This window comes from Microcaecilia unicolor, chromosome 2 (genome assembly GCF_901765095.1).
Source record: "Microcaecilia unicolor chromosome 2, aMicUni1.1, whole genome shotgun sequence".
Taxonomy (NCBI): Eukaryota; Metazoa; Chordata; class Amphibia; order Gymnophiona; family Siphonopidae; genus Microcaecilia; species Microcaecilia unicolor.
Window position 1 is genome coordinate 604,871,271 of NC_044032.1, and position 17,537 is coordinate 604,888,807.

Consider the following 17,537-nt stretch of genomic DNA (forward strand, 5'->3'; position numbering starts at 1 on the left):
TAAAACACAGAGGGCCTCTTTTACAAAGCCACACTGGTGCGGCAAACGAGAGGAAGCCCATTCAGTTACTACGGACTTCCTCTCATTTGCCATGCAGCTTTGTAAAAGAAGCTCAGAATAAGCATAGATGGGCTCATCCAGGTGAGAAGGCAATACAGCTACACTGAGTCAGGGAAGAGAAGGTAAACTTAACTTGCAGCAGCCACAACAAGTGCAAAACGTTTAAAGCACTCTTGTAGGTTTCCTGTCCTTTAGCATGATGGCATTAGAGCAAGGGTAAGGATAAACTGTCCATTATAAAAGAGTTTAACTTCTATTAGTTTAGCAGTGCCCAAACTAGGTCAAACTGGGCTTACTTTACTCCAGTGATGTCATATGCCAAGACTGTTACTGCAGTCAAGAATGAGCGTTTCACATTTTCCTTCATGGCCTTTGCTCTTCTAGTAAATTACTTCCTCTCCAAGCTGAGCACTTCTCAGCTAAACATGTAACAGACAGTGAGTACTATTTTTACAAGGGCTTTTTTCCTCTCAGGGGTGAGGGGCACAAATACATTAAACTGTACTTTCTTTTCATCCTGCAACACCAGAAAAGTGGGTTGTTTCCCTTCCTGACCAGCAGATAGAGGTAGAGATACTGATTTCAATCAATGACATCACTGATATACAAGGGCTGGTGCTGATGTGTAAACCTCAGATTTTCTGTACCTCAAGAAGATGGTGCAGTAGATAGGCAGTCAATGGTCTGCATCTAGTGAGGTTGAGTCTGACAGGGCTTTGCTCCCAGAGTTCAGGCTATGATCCATACTTCTGGTGAGCCAGGAGACAGTTGGGTTTTTTTTCCGGTCTTGAACTTCAGTCTGTGGACTCCAGCTCTGTGTGTGGGCTGGCTTCAGTCCCCATGCAGACCAAGTGGGGTGTGGTGTGATGGGGGTAACAGAACACTGCAAAGCTACATTATAAACAAAACAAAAAAAAATTATACAGAGGAGGTTTCTTAGCAGGGCAATAAAACAAAAAAATAAAGTGAATCCAGTATTTTAGTTCTGCAGTGGTGGTGAATTGCCTGGCAGGAGGAGGAAGACAGACCTGGTCCCAACAAGATCAGTTCGAGTATAGGAGTGGAACAAAGATGGAGTCTGGGACTGACCATGTGCATGCAGGCAAGTCTTGTGGGAGGCAGCACTTCCCCATGGCAGCTGGCTCCCTCTGCCTTGAGTGTGACGCAGTTATACTCTCTACAGGCCCAGGGTGACAGATGACCCAGCAGAAGGTTCTTCCTTCTTTTGGTCAGACTTGCCACCTTTTCAGATGGTATCCCAAGTCCCAGTGTCATTGGAAATGATGGCCATCTTGGCGCCAGTGTGCCTATATGCAGTGGACAGTGTAGCTGCAAGCCTTGGCGGTTTTGGCAGTCTCCAGCCACACAGCTAGTGCGCTCTCATGGGCAGTGAACTGGTATCCCTCATCAGGGATTATGTAAGAAGCCTGTTTTAGGATAAGTGTGTGAGGGGCAGGAGTGAGGCCTAGGAAGGGAGGAGGCCTTCTGAATCTGGTGATGCCCCTTGTATCCCATCAAAATTACTAGGTGGGTCGGGGAATACCACTCCTAACCCCTCAGGAGGAGGGGATAGAATGATTGTGGGACTGAGGAGGCCTGGCTTGGGTAGTCGTGGGCAAGGAACCCTTTCTATGGAGCCTCTAGACCACTCCCAAGAAGAGGAGGAGGAGATTGTTGCATAAGGAGGAATTGGGACCCCTCATTGACTCCATAGTGTTAGCCTCAGAGATTTGCTTCTTTGTTGCAAGTGCCTTCAGATGGGAACCCCATCCTGGGTAGGGATGCACGAGCTGCTGAATACCTTTCCTTTTCACTGGACTGTCTACCAGATGCTTCTGACAGATTGGGATTTCCTGGTGGTTATTTTGAAAGGCACCAGGCTCTTGGATCAGCTTTACCCTCTGCTGTGAGATGATCTAAACAAGCTGTTTTTTTCTGCCCGAGGTGGATGCTCCCTTTACAGTGTTAATGAAGAAAATGACGATCCCTGTGGAAGGGGAGTCAGCTTTAAAAGATCCCATCTACAGGAAAATGGAGCATCTCCTGACACAGGTGCATTTTCTTCCATGGCACTGGTGTCTCAGATTTCAGTGAGCAGGGGTGCAGGCTCTTCTACTTTTGGACCAGCAGTTGCCAGCGTCCTTGAAGATGTCCCGTCTGGAGTTTTGTGCTGTTGCCTTGCCTTAAATTTTGAGGAAGTGTTTGGCTTGATGGGAGGACCCATCACATCATCTCAAGAGAGTGGCCCTAGAATCCCCAGAATGGGTGTTAGTTACTATGGAAGTCAGCTTAGTGGGCTGGGGAACCTACTGCAAAGGTCGCCCAAAACAGGTTTTGTGGTCCCAGTTCTCTCTTTGTCAACTACAGTTCAAACAATTTTGCCTGTGCTGTTCAATATTTTTATGAGTTCATTGAGTCATATTAAGTTGGGCTTTGATGAATTCTTATTTTCATATTCTGACAATATATTTGTTTTAGTCCCGTGTTTGCCCAGTATCAACCATCAAAAGATTGCAAACTCCATTACTAAGATCCTGAATTGGGTGGCTTTCCTAGTTTTTAAAACTAAATACAGTCAAAACAAAGGTATTGTGGTTTAGTACCCACTGTGAGAATATACCTGAAAAAATCTTGAGTGCCAATCACTCTTATTTGATCATATATCGGGTTTTGGGAATGATTCTGGATTCATCTTAATCCATTGAACCTCAAATAAAAAAAGTGTCTTTTTTTTTTTTCAAACTTAGGGCCCTGTTTACTAAGAGGTATGCTAGTGTTTTTAGCACGTGCTAATGCTAGAGACACTCATATATTCCTAGGGGTGTCTCTAGTGTTAGTGTGCGTTAAAAACATTAGTGCGCCTACAGCGTGGCTTATTAAACTGGGCCCTTAGGCAGTTAAGAGCAGTGCATCATTTCAGTGAAGAACATTTTGTTGTCTTGTTCAGATTATAATTTTGACACAGTTGGATTATTGCAGTTCAGTTTATGCTGAGGTTTTGGTGAATTTGAGCTGTTAGACTGATTTTTAGATTATGTAAGTTTGACCATATTACCCCAATGTTTATAAAACTGCATTGGTTGCTGGTGGAGGCACATATGATTTTTAAAATTCTTAATGGGAGGCTCCTTTCCAGCTAATGAACTTAATCATGTTTTGACAAGTAAGAAGAGCGTGTGTTCAAAAAAACTGCTTTACATTAGGCTTTCCACCTTGTACACTTTAAGAGAATGTTGAATAGTTCTTTTACTTGTGTAGCAGTTCATTATTGGAACATGATTCCAATATATTTTAGACAACTACCAACTTATACTATGTTTTGTAGACATCTGAAAGCTTTTTTATTTCAAAAATATTTGAAAGAGCCTTAGAGCATAAGTTTTTAACTTCAAATGTCTTTTTGGCTATGTGCTATGTTTTAACATGTCAATAGCACAAAACCCAGCTCCCTATCATATCATTTATTTTCACAATCTTTAGTAGAAAATTGTTATTGGATCAGTCAGAGCCGCATTCTGCCACCACATTGGCATTATACTTTAGCCAAACCATTGGTCTGGGTGGGCATGTAATCATCATTGATCCAACTTTTGCAATTTAGTATACTTTTTTGTGTAATTTTTTTTTATATATATTATGCTCAATTTCCTAAATGTGTCATGTTTTTAATACTTTGTTAGCTGCATTGAACCAGTTTGTGACTAAGCGGTTTATATGCTCTATGATTGTGCTTTTTTTTTATTGCATGGAGTTGTGTGTAACAAAATAGCATGGGCATTTCTTTAGTGATGCCAATCAGTGGGCCTGGGTATTTTTCCATTTGAAATACATGGATATACAGATGCAGTTAAGAGCCATTTGAGTTGTGTTCAGACAGTTCCTCTCCATTATCAAGGGAAGGCACTGAAGGTGCTGTCAAAATATGACGGCGGGAGGGGACACCAGGAATGTGGTGGTGGCCTTGGAAGCCAGATGGCTGTGCATCTCGGTTGATCATATACCCTGGACAGAGAATGCAGGTAGACTTCCTCAGTCACATGATGCTGGATCCAGGGGAGTGGGAATTGAGCTCTCAAGCCTTTCAAACGCTGGCGACCTGTTGCGATTGCCTTGGCTATGATCTGATGGCCTCCATGTTTTTTTCGTTTCTCTGGAAGGTAGCTTTGCCATTTCACATTAAGCAGGCAGTTGTTTTCTCAGCTTTCTCGGAAATGCAGGAGGCAGCTCATCCTAACGGACGGAGGAGTGGCCTAGTGGTTAGGGTGGTGGACTTTGGTCCTGGGGAACTGAGTTTGATTCCCACTTCAGGCACAGGCAGATCTTTGTGACTCTGGGCAAGTCACTTAACCCGCCATTGCCCCATGTAAGCCGCATTGAGCCTGCCATGAGTGGGAAAGCGTGGGGTACAAATGTAACAAAAAAATAAATAAAAGCCTCACAAAGCTTGCAAGTTGGATGTTCGCAGGGTTTTACTGTGTTATCTAAAGGTCACCAGTTTGATTCATAGGTTGGATGGGCTTTTTCATGATCAGTGGAACGGACAGGTAGCTTCTAAGTCAAACATTGTGCATAGCATAAAGGCAGAAATTGAGTTGGCTGACATTCTGAAAGGTAATGTACTGCTGAGTGGGCTTTGTACCCATTTTGTTTGAGCCCAGGCTATATCTTGGGCAGAGAAGTAAGTGGTTACTTTAGAGGTTATTTGAAGGGTGGGGACATGGTTGTCATTGCACACTTTAAGTACTACAGATTTGATATCCTAGCCAAAGGAGACACTGCCTTTGGTAGGGCAGTATTTCAGAGGGCCTCATTTTATCCCACCCATTAGGGTACTACTTTTGTATATCCCACTTGTCTTGACTGGTGTGGCAGGATGAAAAGGAAGGTGAAATTTATTCATGCCTGTTCATTTCCTTTCCTGGAATTGTGCCACACCTGTACAAGGCCTACCCTGGATACTGAGGAATAAGAGTTTTCGGGTTGTTGTCACTTTGCCTTATAAATTATTGAGTTGTAGCAGTGGATTATGTATATAGTTCTTCAATATGTCAAGTAGTGGTTTCTGCAATGGTTGCACTTGGGTCATTGTTTTTGAATCTGCTCTGGTAATTTACATAATGAAGTTTACAAGCCAGCACCATCCTTTTATACAGGTGGTATCACTGATAGAAATGAGTGTCAGGAGGGACACAGCCCATTTGAAAGAAAATTAACACATGAATATATTTCACATTTAAGTACAGTCTTGCTGTAGAAGTCAGAGCTGGTATTACTTACAGTGTTTTGTAAAAATGTCATACCTTTATACTTCTTTCACATTCTGTTGTTCTTAAATACAATTTAGAATGTGTTAGAGTATACACTACATTTTCAATGTAAAAGAACAATCTTAGTGGTGGTTAAATTAGAAATATTCAAAAAGTACTCCTTTTTTTTTTTTTTTTAAGAATAAGAAACCAGTCTTCATTGTAGAAGGCTTTACACTTGAATACTTATTGGTAGACCCTTTTGAGCAATAATAGATGCAAGTCAGTTAGGATAAGTGTCTTATCAACTTCTCACAAAAAAGTGATGTAGTTTTTGGCCATTCTCCTTGCCAGAATAGCTCAAGCTGTTTCAGGTAGGCAGGAGAGCACCTTTGGACTGCGATATTCTGTTAGATTCAGGTCTGGGCTTTTTGCCACCAGAGGACATATACTTCCATTGCTGTTTTTGCTTTGTGTTTAGGATCATTGTCCTACAGAAAGGTGAATAATCTCATTTGCAGGTCTATGATATACTGGAATAGGCTTTCCTCAAGGATCTGCCTTGACTTTGTACCATCCATTTTTCACTCAAGTCTTCACAAGCCTCCCTGTCCCTGATCCTTTAAAATATCTACCTAACATTGGCGTCCTTTTACAAAGGTGGAGTAGCGTTTTCAGTGCATGCTGTAATGATTAGAGCGTGCTAAATGCTAGAGCTGCCCATAGGACTATATGGGTGGGTCTGGCGTTTAGCGCATGCTTATTTTTAGCACGTGCCTTTGCAAAAATACCAGATAATGCTTTACTAAGGTATAGTGTTAGAGTGAGGTGGTGGTTTATGCCACACATTGTTTAGCACTGCAATTACAGCGTTCCACTTTGGTCTTATCAGAGCACAAAACCTTCTCCCACTTATGTGAACTGTCCTCTTTCTTTGCAAGAGTGTGGCACATCATATGGCTTTTCTTCAGCACCGGCTTCTTGCCATTCTTCAATTTAGCCATCTTTGGAATAATCCCTGTCTTGGTCAGAGACCGCTTTATTTATTTATTTTTTTTAAAGCAGTGCTCTTAACCTATTTTTCAAACTGACATGCCTGACAGATGATCATGTGTATGACATTCTACATAACATTACAATCTGTGGCTGAACTAAAAAAAAAAAATTAAGTATTTTCAGGTAAGTATTCAAAAAGGCTCATAGGCTTACTGGCAGCTGGTAAACATACGGTGAAATTAGGCCTTACCTGCTAATTTTCTTTCCTCTAGACCCTCCAGACCGGTCAAGACGCTTGGGTTATGCTCACCTACCAGCAGAGGGAGACTGAGAACACAAAACTTGAAACTATGTACTTATAACCTGTGCCTAGCCATCTATAGCCAGTATACACTTAGCAAAGCAGAGAATAAAAACACAACTCTGAAACTAGAAATCCCTGTACCTGGAAAACCCAAGGACAAGTACCAACAGTGTGCTGAACACAGACGAGACGTCACAGCGCCCCGCTCTGTAATGTCTTAGAGTCAAAGAATTCTCTCTGACCACACAAAACCTTAAAGGAATAGTCCTAGCAGAACACGGCTCAAAATACTGCTATCCATATACACGGCTCAAAATACTGAGGAATACTTCTGCGAAAAGAACGGGCGGGCTCTTGACCGGTCTGGAGGGTCTAGAGGAAAGAAAATTAGCAGGTAAGGCCTAATTTCACCTTCCTCATCAACCCTCCAGACCGGTCAAGACGCTTGGGACGTACCAAAGCAGTATCCCAACTAAGGGCGGGACCCTTGAAAAGCAGAAGACAACACAGCCGCTCCAAACCGGGCATCTTCTTTCGCCTGCACATCAAGTCTGTAATGCTTCACAAAGGAATGGATGGAGGACCACACCGCTGCCCTACAAATATCCTGCGGCGGAATAAAACTAGCTTCCGCCCAAGAAGCGGCTACTCCCCGAGTAGAATGTGCCTTAAGTAAAGAGGGCACTGCCCGACGCCTCAACAAATAAGCCGAAGCAATAGTCTCCTTCAACCATCTCGCCAGAGTAGCCTTGGAGGCAGCTTCACCTTTCTTGGGACCTCCAAACAAAACAAACAACCTGTCTGAAGATCGAAAATCTTGGGTTCTGCTCAAATATGACCGCAAGACGCGTCGCACATCCAACTTAGCCAAACGACGCTGCAAGGGATCCCCGGCACGATCACCCAACACTGGCAACGAAATCACCTGATTGACATGAAAAGAAGACACCACCTTAGGCACAAAGGAAGGAACCGTGCGTAAAGTCACTTTCTCTTTGGCAAAGGACAGAAAAGGCTCTCTGCAAGATAAAGCCTGAAGCTCCGAAATCCTACGCGCTGAAGAAATAGCCACCAAAAAGACTGTCTTCAAAGTAAGGTCCTTACACGTAATGGAAGGCAAGGGTTCAAACGGCGGCCCCACCAGAGCCTCCAAGACCAAATTTAAATCCCAAGACGGAACCACCGGGCGGCGAGGCGGCCGAAGCAACTTCACTGCCTTCAAAAACCGCCCCACGTCCGGAGAAGCCGCCAAGGATACTCCCCGAACCTTACCTCTAAAACAAGACAAGGCTGACACCTGCACCTTCAGAGAGGAGAGCGAAAGCCCCCTATCCAAACCATCCTGAAGAAAATCCAACACTTCCACTGCCGAAACACGCAACGGGGCATAGCCCCGCTCCTGACACCAATTCTCGAAAATGCGCCACACCCGCACATATGCCAAGGAAGTAGACCTCTTACGAGACCGCAACATCGTATCAATCACCCTGACCGAGAAACCTTTGCGTCTTAAACGGTGCCTTTCAAGAGCCAAGCCGTAAGCAAGAATGGAGAGGGGTCGGCCATCTCGATCGGCCCCTGAACCAATCTCACCCGAGGCCCCAGGGGAATCGGATCCTGCACCAGCAACCGCATCAGATCTCCGTACCACGGACGCCGGGGCCAATTGGGCGCTATCAGAACTACTAATCCCGAGTGACGACCGATCCGCTGGACCACGCGGCCCACCAGCGGCCACGGCGGAAACACATAGAGCAACTGCTGAGTCGGCCACGGAAGGACCAGCGCGTCGATGCCCTCGGTCCGAGAATCTCTTCGACGACTGAAGAACCGAGAGACTTGTGCATTGGCGGACGACGCCATTAGATCCAACACCGGTCGACCCCACTGTAACACTATCCGCTCGAACACGGAGGGATGGAGAGCCCACTCTCCGGGATCCAACGTGTGCCTGCTCAGATAATCCGCGCTCACGTTGTCCACCCCTGCCACGTGCCCCGCCGAGAGACTCTGCAGATGAGCTTCTGCCCACACCAGCAACTCTGCTGCCTCTACCGCTAAACCGGGACTTTTCGTTCCTCCCTGTCGATTCACATACGCCACGGCTGTGGCATTGTCGGAAAGCACCCTGACTGCCTTGCCGTCTATCAGACTCTGAAAGGACCGAAGAGCCAACCGAATTGCACGAGTCTCCAGACGATTGATGGACCAACACGCCTCCTCCACTGTCCAAAGTCCCTGGGCCACCTGTCCCAGACAATGCGCCCCCCAGCCCATCAAACTCGCATCTGTAGTCATCACCACCCAATGTGGAGTGGCCAGCGGCATGCCTTTCGCTAGGTTTGGAGAATGGAGCCACCAGCTGAGACTGCGACGAACCACCTCCGACAGAGAGAGACTCTCCTCCAGATCCTGCGACTGAGGGGACCAACGAGACAACAACGCACCCTGCAGCTGCCTCATATGCGCCCTGGCCCAGGGAACTACCTCTATTGATGCGGCCATCAGACCCAACACCTGAAGGTACTCCCGCGCCGACGGTGCCCTCTGGGCTCGGAAATGACGGATCTGAGCTTGCAGCTTGGACATGCGAGAGGGAGTCAAGAACACCCGGCCTCTCTTCGTGTCGAAACGGACTCCCAGATACTCGAGAGACTGCGACGGCACTAGGTGACTCTTGGCCAGATTGACAACCCAGCCCAGAGATTGCAAAAAGGACACCACCCGACCGGTGACCTCCTTGCTCTCCGACCTTGACTTGGCCCGAATCAACCAGTCGTCTAGATACGGGTGCACCAAAATGCCCTGCAACCGCAGAGCTGCTGCCACCACGACCATCATCTTGGAGAAGGTTCGAGGAGCAGTGGCCAGACCGAAGGGAAGCGCGCAAAACTGAAAATGTCTCCCTAGCACCACAAAGCGAAGAAAACGCTGATGCGCCTCCAGGATGGGGATGTGCAAGTACGCTTCTGTCAGATCTAGGGAAGTCAGAAATTCCCCTTCCTGAACCGCTACAATGACGGAGCGTAACGTTTCCATCCGAAAGGAAGGAACCTTTAGGGCTGCATTGACCTTCTTGAGATCCAAAATGGGACGAAAGGCGTCCTCTTTTTTGGGAACCACGAAGTATATGGAATAACATCCCTTTCCTTTCTCTGCTGGAGGAACAGGTACTACAGCCCCTAAATCTACCAGGCGCGACAGAGTATCTCGGACCGCTCGCGCCTTGCGCCGAGAATGACAGGGAGACACGAGGAAGAAGTCGGACAGAGGTCTGTCGAACTCTAGCGCGTACCCGTCTCGGACTATTTGCAGCACCCACTGGTCTGACGTGATCTGGGCCCATCTCTGGTAAAACAAGCGTAAGCGAGCCCCCACGCGGACCAGAGGCTGGGCCCCCAAACCATCATTGAGAAGGACGGGACGCACCGGCCGCTCCCGAAGAGAAACCTCGCCCTCCACGACGGCCACCGCGAAAGGACTGGGTTCTCTGAAAGAAACGACCCCTAGTCCCACCAGAATATCTACCAGGCCGATACCGCTTAGCTTCCTGAAACCGTCCACGACCCGCGGATCCCTTAGAAGCCTTAGGGCGAAGCTCCGGAAGCCGAGGAACCTTAGCGTCACTAAGACCTCTCACCAACTTATCCAACTGTTCACCAAACAGCAAAGAGCCTTTAAACGGAAGCGAACACAACTTGGCCTTGGACGCAGCATCCGCCATCCAGCCTCTTAACCACAGGGCCCGACGAGCTGCCACCGCTAGAGACATGTTCTTGGCCGAGGCCCGCAACAAATCATACAGCGCATCCGCCAAAAAGGAGGACCCCAACTCCAACTTTGCCAGATCTTGAGTCAAAGAGGCTCTGTCCCCTGGCGGACTATCTAAGAGCCGCTCCGCCCAACGGAAACAAGCCCGCGCCACCAGACCTCCACAGACCGACGCCTGCAACGCCAGAGCCGACAAATCAAAACTGCGCTTTAGGAAAGTCTCCAATTTTCTGTCCTGAGGGTCTCGCAACGCAGCCCCTCCATCCACCGGAATCGCCGTAGCCTTAGTCACTGCCGTCACCACGGCATCCACGGTCGGAGGCCTGAAAGACTCTCTATCTTCCTGTGGCAGGGGATAAAGCTTAGCCATGGCCCGAGCCACCTTACATGGCGCCTCCGGCGCCTGCCACTCCTGAGTAATCATTTCTCTCAGATCCGCATTCATAGGGAAAGTACAAGACACCCGTCTGATCCCCTTAACCAACGGATCCTGCTTCCCGGCCTCTAACGGGGCTGCCGCCGGATCAAATTTGAGGGTCGCAACCACCTGATCAATCAGCTCTGATAATTCATCTCGCTGAAAAATGCGCACCACCGAGGGATCCTCCCCAGGCAGCGCAAGCTCCTTATCATAGCCAGCCAGCGACCCCTCCTGCTCTCCTAGGAGGCTAAAGTCACCCTCCGACTCCGGAGGCGAAAAATCTTCTAACTCCTCAGACCACTCTACACGTGGTCTCTTCGCGCTAGCCCCCCCCGTCCCAAGACTAAGGGGCTCCGCTCGAGACGGCCCCGCCTGCCAAGCCTGAAATAAATTCCAAATGAAATCCGGGGGAAACCCGATCCTACCCAAGGCATCGCTCCCCGAAGGCGCTGAAAATTGACTGCCCTGCAGTCCCCCGACTCCGTCGGGCCCGTGCAGCGCCGAATCCAAAATGGCGGCGGTTCCCGCCAAAAACGGAACCGCCGCAGGGCCGCTAGTCAAAGGCGCCACAACCTCCGGGACGCAAGTAGCGGGAACCTCCGCCGCTAACACCGGCGGTACGGAGGATTGAGGCTTTGGTTCCCCGCAAAAACGACAAGTGCTGCCCACCGTGTCAACGCCCCGACGCGCACACGATCTACACCGAAGCGGTCTCCCTGACATCTTCGCGAAGCCCAGCTGACCGCCAAAACAAGTGCCTCAATAGTAAGAACAAAGAAAAACTCACCCGAGCAGGAAAAACTCAGCGCCTTGACTACAGCTGAACAGCTCCGTCTCTCCGGAGTGCAGCTCCAATAGCTCTCCCCAGCGTTTGGGCCCGACACTTTTTTTTTTTTTTTTTTTCAATCAAACTTTACTGCAGCCTTTAATTTGAGCCTTGCTGCTGCTAACACCATCCGGCACTCAAGGCTGCAGTATACAAACTGCAGCCGAGGCACAAAGCTGCCCAAACGGAGAGCTAGACTGGGGGAGGGACCCGGCCACCCGGGTGTGACACCCCAAAGGGGACAATGACGGGCCCCAGCGGACCCGCAACCCCTCGCACACCAAAGTCTTCCAGGCACAGGGATCCACCAGAAATAGCACAGAAATAAAGGAAAACTCTGAAAATTAACTCAAAAACCTATCCAGATCGGGCAAGCTGCACAGGCTGCCTGTCTACCCTCTGCTGAGACTGAGAAAATACTGGCTATAGATGGCTAGGCACAGGTTATAAGTACATAGTTTCAAGTTTTGTGTTCTCAGTCTCCCTCTGCTGGTAGGCGAGCATAACCCAAGTGTCTTGACCGGTCTGGAGGGTTGATGAGGAAATGTCCATTGGCTGCCAATTTTCAAAGGCACTGTACAAACCATATTGGCAAAAATTCGCTGTAACTGCTTTGGCACTGTCCGTATGGTGTCTGGATGTATTTAGACCAAAACGTATGACGGTGACAGCCAACTTTATGTACAGTGGTGATACTCAGCTGATGTTCGTGTAGCTAAACAGTTTCGTTTAAGCCTGTGTATTACATGTATATCTAGTACTGCTGAATATACTTATGTTTTAATAGGGCTGTGTTAAAATTTTTAATCACGCTCAATTGCATGATTAAAGACAGGGGCATAGCCAACAGTCCTTTTTTTTTTGGAGGGGGGGATGTATTTTTTTCTCCCTCCCCGTGTTATTTAACATACATTTGCTGCCAGGGTTATGTACAGTCCCGCCAGCTGAAGAAATTCTCTGGCCGAGCCACTTCCTTCCTCCTCATGCTGCCTCAGAAGTGAGGAAGTTGGCAATTTCCCTCCAGTTGCTGACACCAGCACTCTCTGAGCATGCTCAGTTTGAGGAGTGTCAGCAACTGGAGGCAAGCTGCCACCTTCCTCACTCCTGAGGCAGCATGAGGAGGAAGGAAGTGGCTCGGCCAGAGAAGGGATGTGGCTCAGGCAGTCAATTTCTTTTGCTGGCAGGTCTTCTGCATCCCCATCAGCCACTCAATTGGTGCTGTAGCTTTGGAGGGGTCTTGAGCTCAAATTAGGGGCCCACGCCTCCAGGGGCCCATCGTGGTTAACAATCACTGATTAAACGACCAATATCTCCCTTCCTTCCAACCGAAGATCCAACTCTCCTCTCTCTCCCCTTCCACCCTCAGGTCCATTATCTCTCTCTCCACCTGCAAGTTATCTCTTTCCCTCTCTCCCTCCCCTCCTCCTGTAGTGCCGCAGAGCTCTCTCAATTCCCTCCCTCCCCCACCCCGTGTGTACCTTAAAATCAAGTCTTCTCTGTGTCCTCAGCAGCAGTTGCAATACTCATATACTGCCTGGGGCCTTCCCTCTAACCTGTCCTGCCCCTTTTGATGCAACTTCCTGTTTCGCAAAGGTGGGATGGGTCAGAAGGTAAGCTGCAGGCAGCATACGAGTATCACTGCCAGTGCCAAAGACTTGATATACCCTGAGGGGGTGGAGATTTGGTAGAATTCTGTGGAACTGTAGGCGGGGAGAGCTGCTATTCTCAGAGGACAAGCAGGCTGCTTGTTCTCACGACTGGGTGACGTCCGCGGCAGCCCCCACCAACCGGAAAGAAGCTTCGCGGGACGGTCGGCACGCAGGGCACGCCCACCGCGCATGCGCGGCCGTCTTCACGCCCGTGCGCGACCACTCCCGCCAGTTCCTTTTTTTCCGCGCCTGGAGAGAGTCGTGTTTTGCGCTCTCTCTGTTCAGCCGCCGGATCGTTCGATCGCGTATACGCTGATCGTGTTTTTTTCTAACTTTGTTTTTCAGTTTTAGTTACCGCCCGGTTTCCTTTTAAAAAAAAAAAAAAAAAAAAGAAACCCTGCGCGTGTGGGACACGCGCTCCCTTTTTTCCCTCGCTTCCAGCGGGGACGCCACATTGCGGCCTAGTGGCCGCTCGGTCGTTTGGTTTTCGTGGTGTGATTTTAGCCACCATTGACGACTTTGACTTCGCCGACGCGATTTTTCCGTCGATGTCCTCGAAGGTCCCGAGTGGATTTAAAAACTGTGGTCGCTGCGGCCGGCCGATCTCGCAGACCGACACCCACGCTTGGTGCCTCCAGTGCCTCGGGCCGGAGCACAATCTCAAGTCGTGTTCTTTGTGTCTCGGTCTCCGGAAACGGACCCAGGTTGTGAGGCAAGTTCTGCTGGACCGTCTTTTTGGAACTTGCGCCGGCCCCTCGACGTCGACCTCGAAGGCATCGGTATCGACGCCCGGCCCTTCGGTACCGGTATCGATGCCCGAGACATCGGCACCGATGGCAGCGACCCCAGGAGAACAGGTCCCGTCGGCCCGCCGGTCTTCCGGTGAGAGTGGGGGTGAGAGGCCGCGTGGGCAGTCGGCCCCGGTCACGCCCTCAGCTCGTGGGCCGCGGGACCGAACCCTGTCTGACCCGGTACCTCGAGACCGAGGGGGATCGACCTCCTCCTCCTCCATGCCCTCCGGCGCCGGTGACGTGCATCGGAAGAAAGACAAGAAGCGTCGTCACCGGTCGCCTTCGGTGCATCCCGATGTCGGAGAGGAGAGGACGCCGAAGCGTCATCGTCGTGAGGAGAGGTCTCCGTCGGTTGTGGAGGTACCGACGCGTCGGGGTTCCGGCACCTCGGTGCCGTCTCCTGGCCCCCAGCAGCTTCCGGCACCAACACCCTTACCGGCCCCACCGCCTTTCCCGGCAGCGGGCCTGGACGAGTGCCTCAGAGCCATCCTTCCGGGGATCCTGGAAGGGCTGATGCGCCAGGCTGTGCCGGCGCCGGGGGTGCTTGCGCCCTCGGCGCCGATGACTGTGGCGCCGGTGAGCTCTAGCCCGGCGCCGGGGCTGTCGACACCGCCGCCGCTTGCGGTGCCGGCCTCGACCGCCACGCAGGTGGAGTCCCCGTCGACGTCGATGGAGGGAGCTCCGTCCCCGCTGGCGCGGGAGTCCACCGCTCGACGACACCGAGACCTCGGTGCCTCGACGTCGAGCCGGGCCCGGTACAGGACTCAGCTACATGAGCTAATGTCCGATACCGAGGATGAGGACTCGTGGGGGGAAGAGGAGGACCCTAGATATTTCTCCTCAGAGGAGTCTACGGGCCTTCCCTCGGACCCCACGCCTTCACCGGAGAGAAAGCTCTCACCTCCTGAGAGTCTCTCCTTTGCCTCCTTTGTGCGGGATATGTCTATAAGCATTCCCTTCCCCGTGGTCTCTGTGGAAGAGCCGAGGGCCGAGATGCTCGAGGTCCTCGACTATCCATCACCACCTAGAGAGTCCTCCAGGGTGCCGCTGCACAATGTCCTGAAGGAGACGCTGCTCCGGAACTGGGTGCGACCATTAACTAACCCCACCATTCCCAAGAAAGCAGAGTCCCAGTACAGGATCCACTCTGACCCAGAGCTCATGCGGCCCCAATTGCCCCATGACTCAGCGGTCGTGGATTCTGCTCTCAAGAGGGCACGGAGTTCGAGGGATACCGCCTCGGCGCCCCCGGGGCGGGAGTCTCGCACTCTGGACTCGTTTGGGAGGAAGGCCTATCAATCCTCCATGCTCGTGACCCGCATCCAGTCATACCTGCTCTATATGAGCATTCACATGCGGACCTATGTGCAACAACTGGCGGACCTGGTCGAGAAGCTCCCGCCGGAGCAGTCCAGGCCTTATCAGGAGGTGGTCAGGCAGCTGAAGGCGTGCAGAAAGTTCCTGTCCAGGGGTATTTTTGACACCTGTGACGTGGCATCTCGTGCTGCGGCCCAAGGTATAGTGATGCGCAGGCTCTCATGGCTGCGTGCCTCTGACCTGGACAACCGCACCCAGCAGAGACTGGCTGACGTCCCTTGCCGGGGGGATAACATTTTCGGTGAGAAGGTCGAGCAGATGGTGGACCAACTGCATCAGCGGGAAACCGCTCTCGACAAGCTCTCCCACCGGGCGCCTTCAGCATCCACCTCCACAGGTGGACGTTTTTCCCGGGCCCGGCAGGCTGCACCCTATTCTTTTGCGAAGCGTAGGTACAACCAGCCGGCCCGAAGGCCTCGTCAGGCACAGGGACAGCCCCAGCGCGCTCGTTCTCGTCAACAGCGTGCGCCTAAGCAGCCCCCTGCGCCTCCACAGCAAAAGCCGGGGACGGGCTTTTGACTGGATCCACGGGAACATAGCCGCCCTACAAGTGTCCGTACCGGACGATCTGCCGGTCGGAGGGAGGTTAAAATTCTTTCACCAAAGGTGGCCTCTCATAACCTCCGACCAGTGGGTTCTCCAAATAGTGCGGTGCAGATGCGCCCTGAATTTGGCCTCCCTGCCTCCAAATTGTCCCCCGGGAGCTCAGTCTTTCAGCTCCCATCACAAGCAGGTACTTGCAGAGGAACTCTCCGCCCTTCTCAGCGCCAATGCGGTCGAGCCCGTACCACCCGGGCAGGAAGGGCAGGGATTCTATTCCAGGTACTTCCTTGTGGAAAAGAAAACAGGGGGGATGCGTCCCATCCTAGACCTGAGAGGCCTGAACAAATTCCTGGTCAAAGAAAAGTTCAGGATGCTTTCCTTGGGCACCCTTCTGCCAATGATTCAGAAAAACGATTGGCTATGTTCCCTGGATTTAAAGGACGCATATACTCACATACCGATACTGCCAGCTCACAGACAGTATCTCAGATTCCGCCTGGGCGCACGGCACTTTCAGTATTGTGTGCTGCCCTTTGGGCTCGCCTCTGCCCCACGAGTGTTTACCAAGTGCCTCGTGGTGGTAGCGGCCTACCTACGCAAGCTGGGAGTGCACGTGTTCCCATATCTCGACGATTGGCTGGTCAAGAACACCTCAGAGGCAGGAGCCCTCCGGTCCATGCAGTGCACTATTCAACTTCTGGAGCTGCTGGGGTTTGTGATAAATTACCCAAAGTCCCATCTCCAGCCATCCCAGTCTCTGGAATTCATAGGAGCGCTGCTGAATACCCAGACGGCTCAGGCCTACCTTCCCGAAGCGCGGGCCACCAATCTCCTGGCCCTGGCTTCGCAGACCAGAGCGTCTCAGCAGGTCACAGCTCGGCAGATGTTGAGACTTCTGGGTCATATGGCCTCCACAGTTCATGTGACTCCCATGGCTCGTCTTCACATGAGATCTGCTCAATGGACCCTAGCTTCCCAGTGGTTCCAAGCCACCGGGAATCTAGAAGATGTCATCCGCCTCTCCACCAGTTGCCGCACTTCACTGCTCTGGTGGACCATCCGGACCAATTTGACCCTGGGACGTCCATTCCAAATTCCGCAGCCCTCGAAAGTGCTGACGACGGATGCATCTCGCCTGGGGTGGGGAGCTCATGTCGATGGGCTTCACACCCAGGGTCTGTGGTCCCTCCAGGAAAAGGATCTACAGATCAACCTCCTGGAGCTCCGAGCGATCTGGAACGCACTGAAGGCTTTCAGAGATCGGCTGTCCTACCAAATTATCCAAATTCGGACAGACAATCAGGTTGCAATGTATTACGTCAACAAGCAGGGGGGCACCGGATCTCGCCCCCTGTGTCAGGAAGCCGTCGGGATGTGGCGTTGGGCGTGCCGGTTCGGCATGCTCCTCCAAGCCACATACCTGGCAGGCGTAAACAACAGTCTGGCCGACAGACTGAGCAGAGTCATGCAACCGCACGAGTGGTCGCTCCATTCCAGAGTGGTACGCAAGATCTTCCGAGAGTGGGGCACCCCCTCGGTGGATCTTTTCGCCT

The 17,537-nt window shown here is 50.9% G+C and overlaps 1 protein-coding gene across 1 annotated transcript in view; it reads left to right on the forward strand.

The window, feature by feature from the left end:
• The window catches only part of LOC115461631 (peptidyl-prolyl cis-trans isomerase D-like), a 76,857-nt gene that overhangs the window by 44,962 nt on the left and 14,358 nt on the right, over window positions 1-17,537 (forward strand). The window lies entirely within an intron of this gene.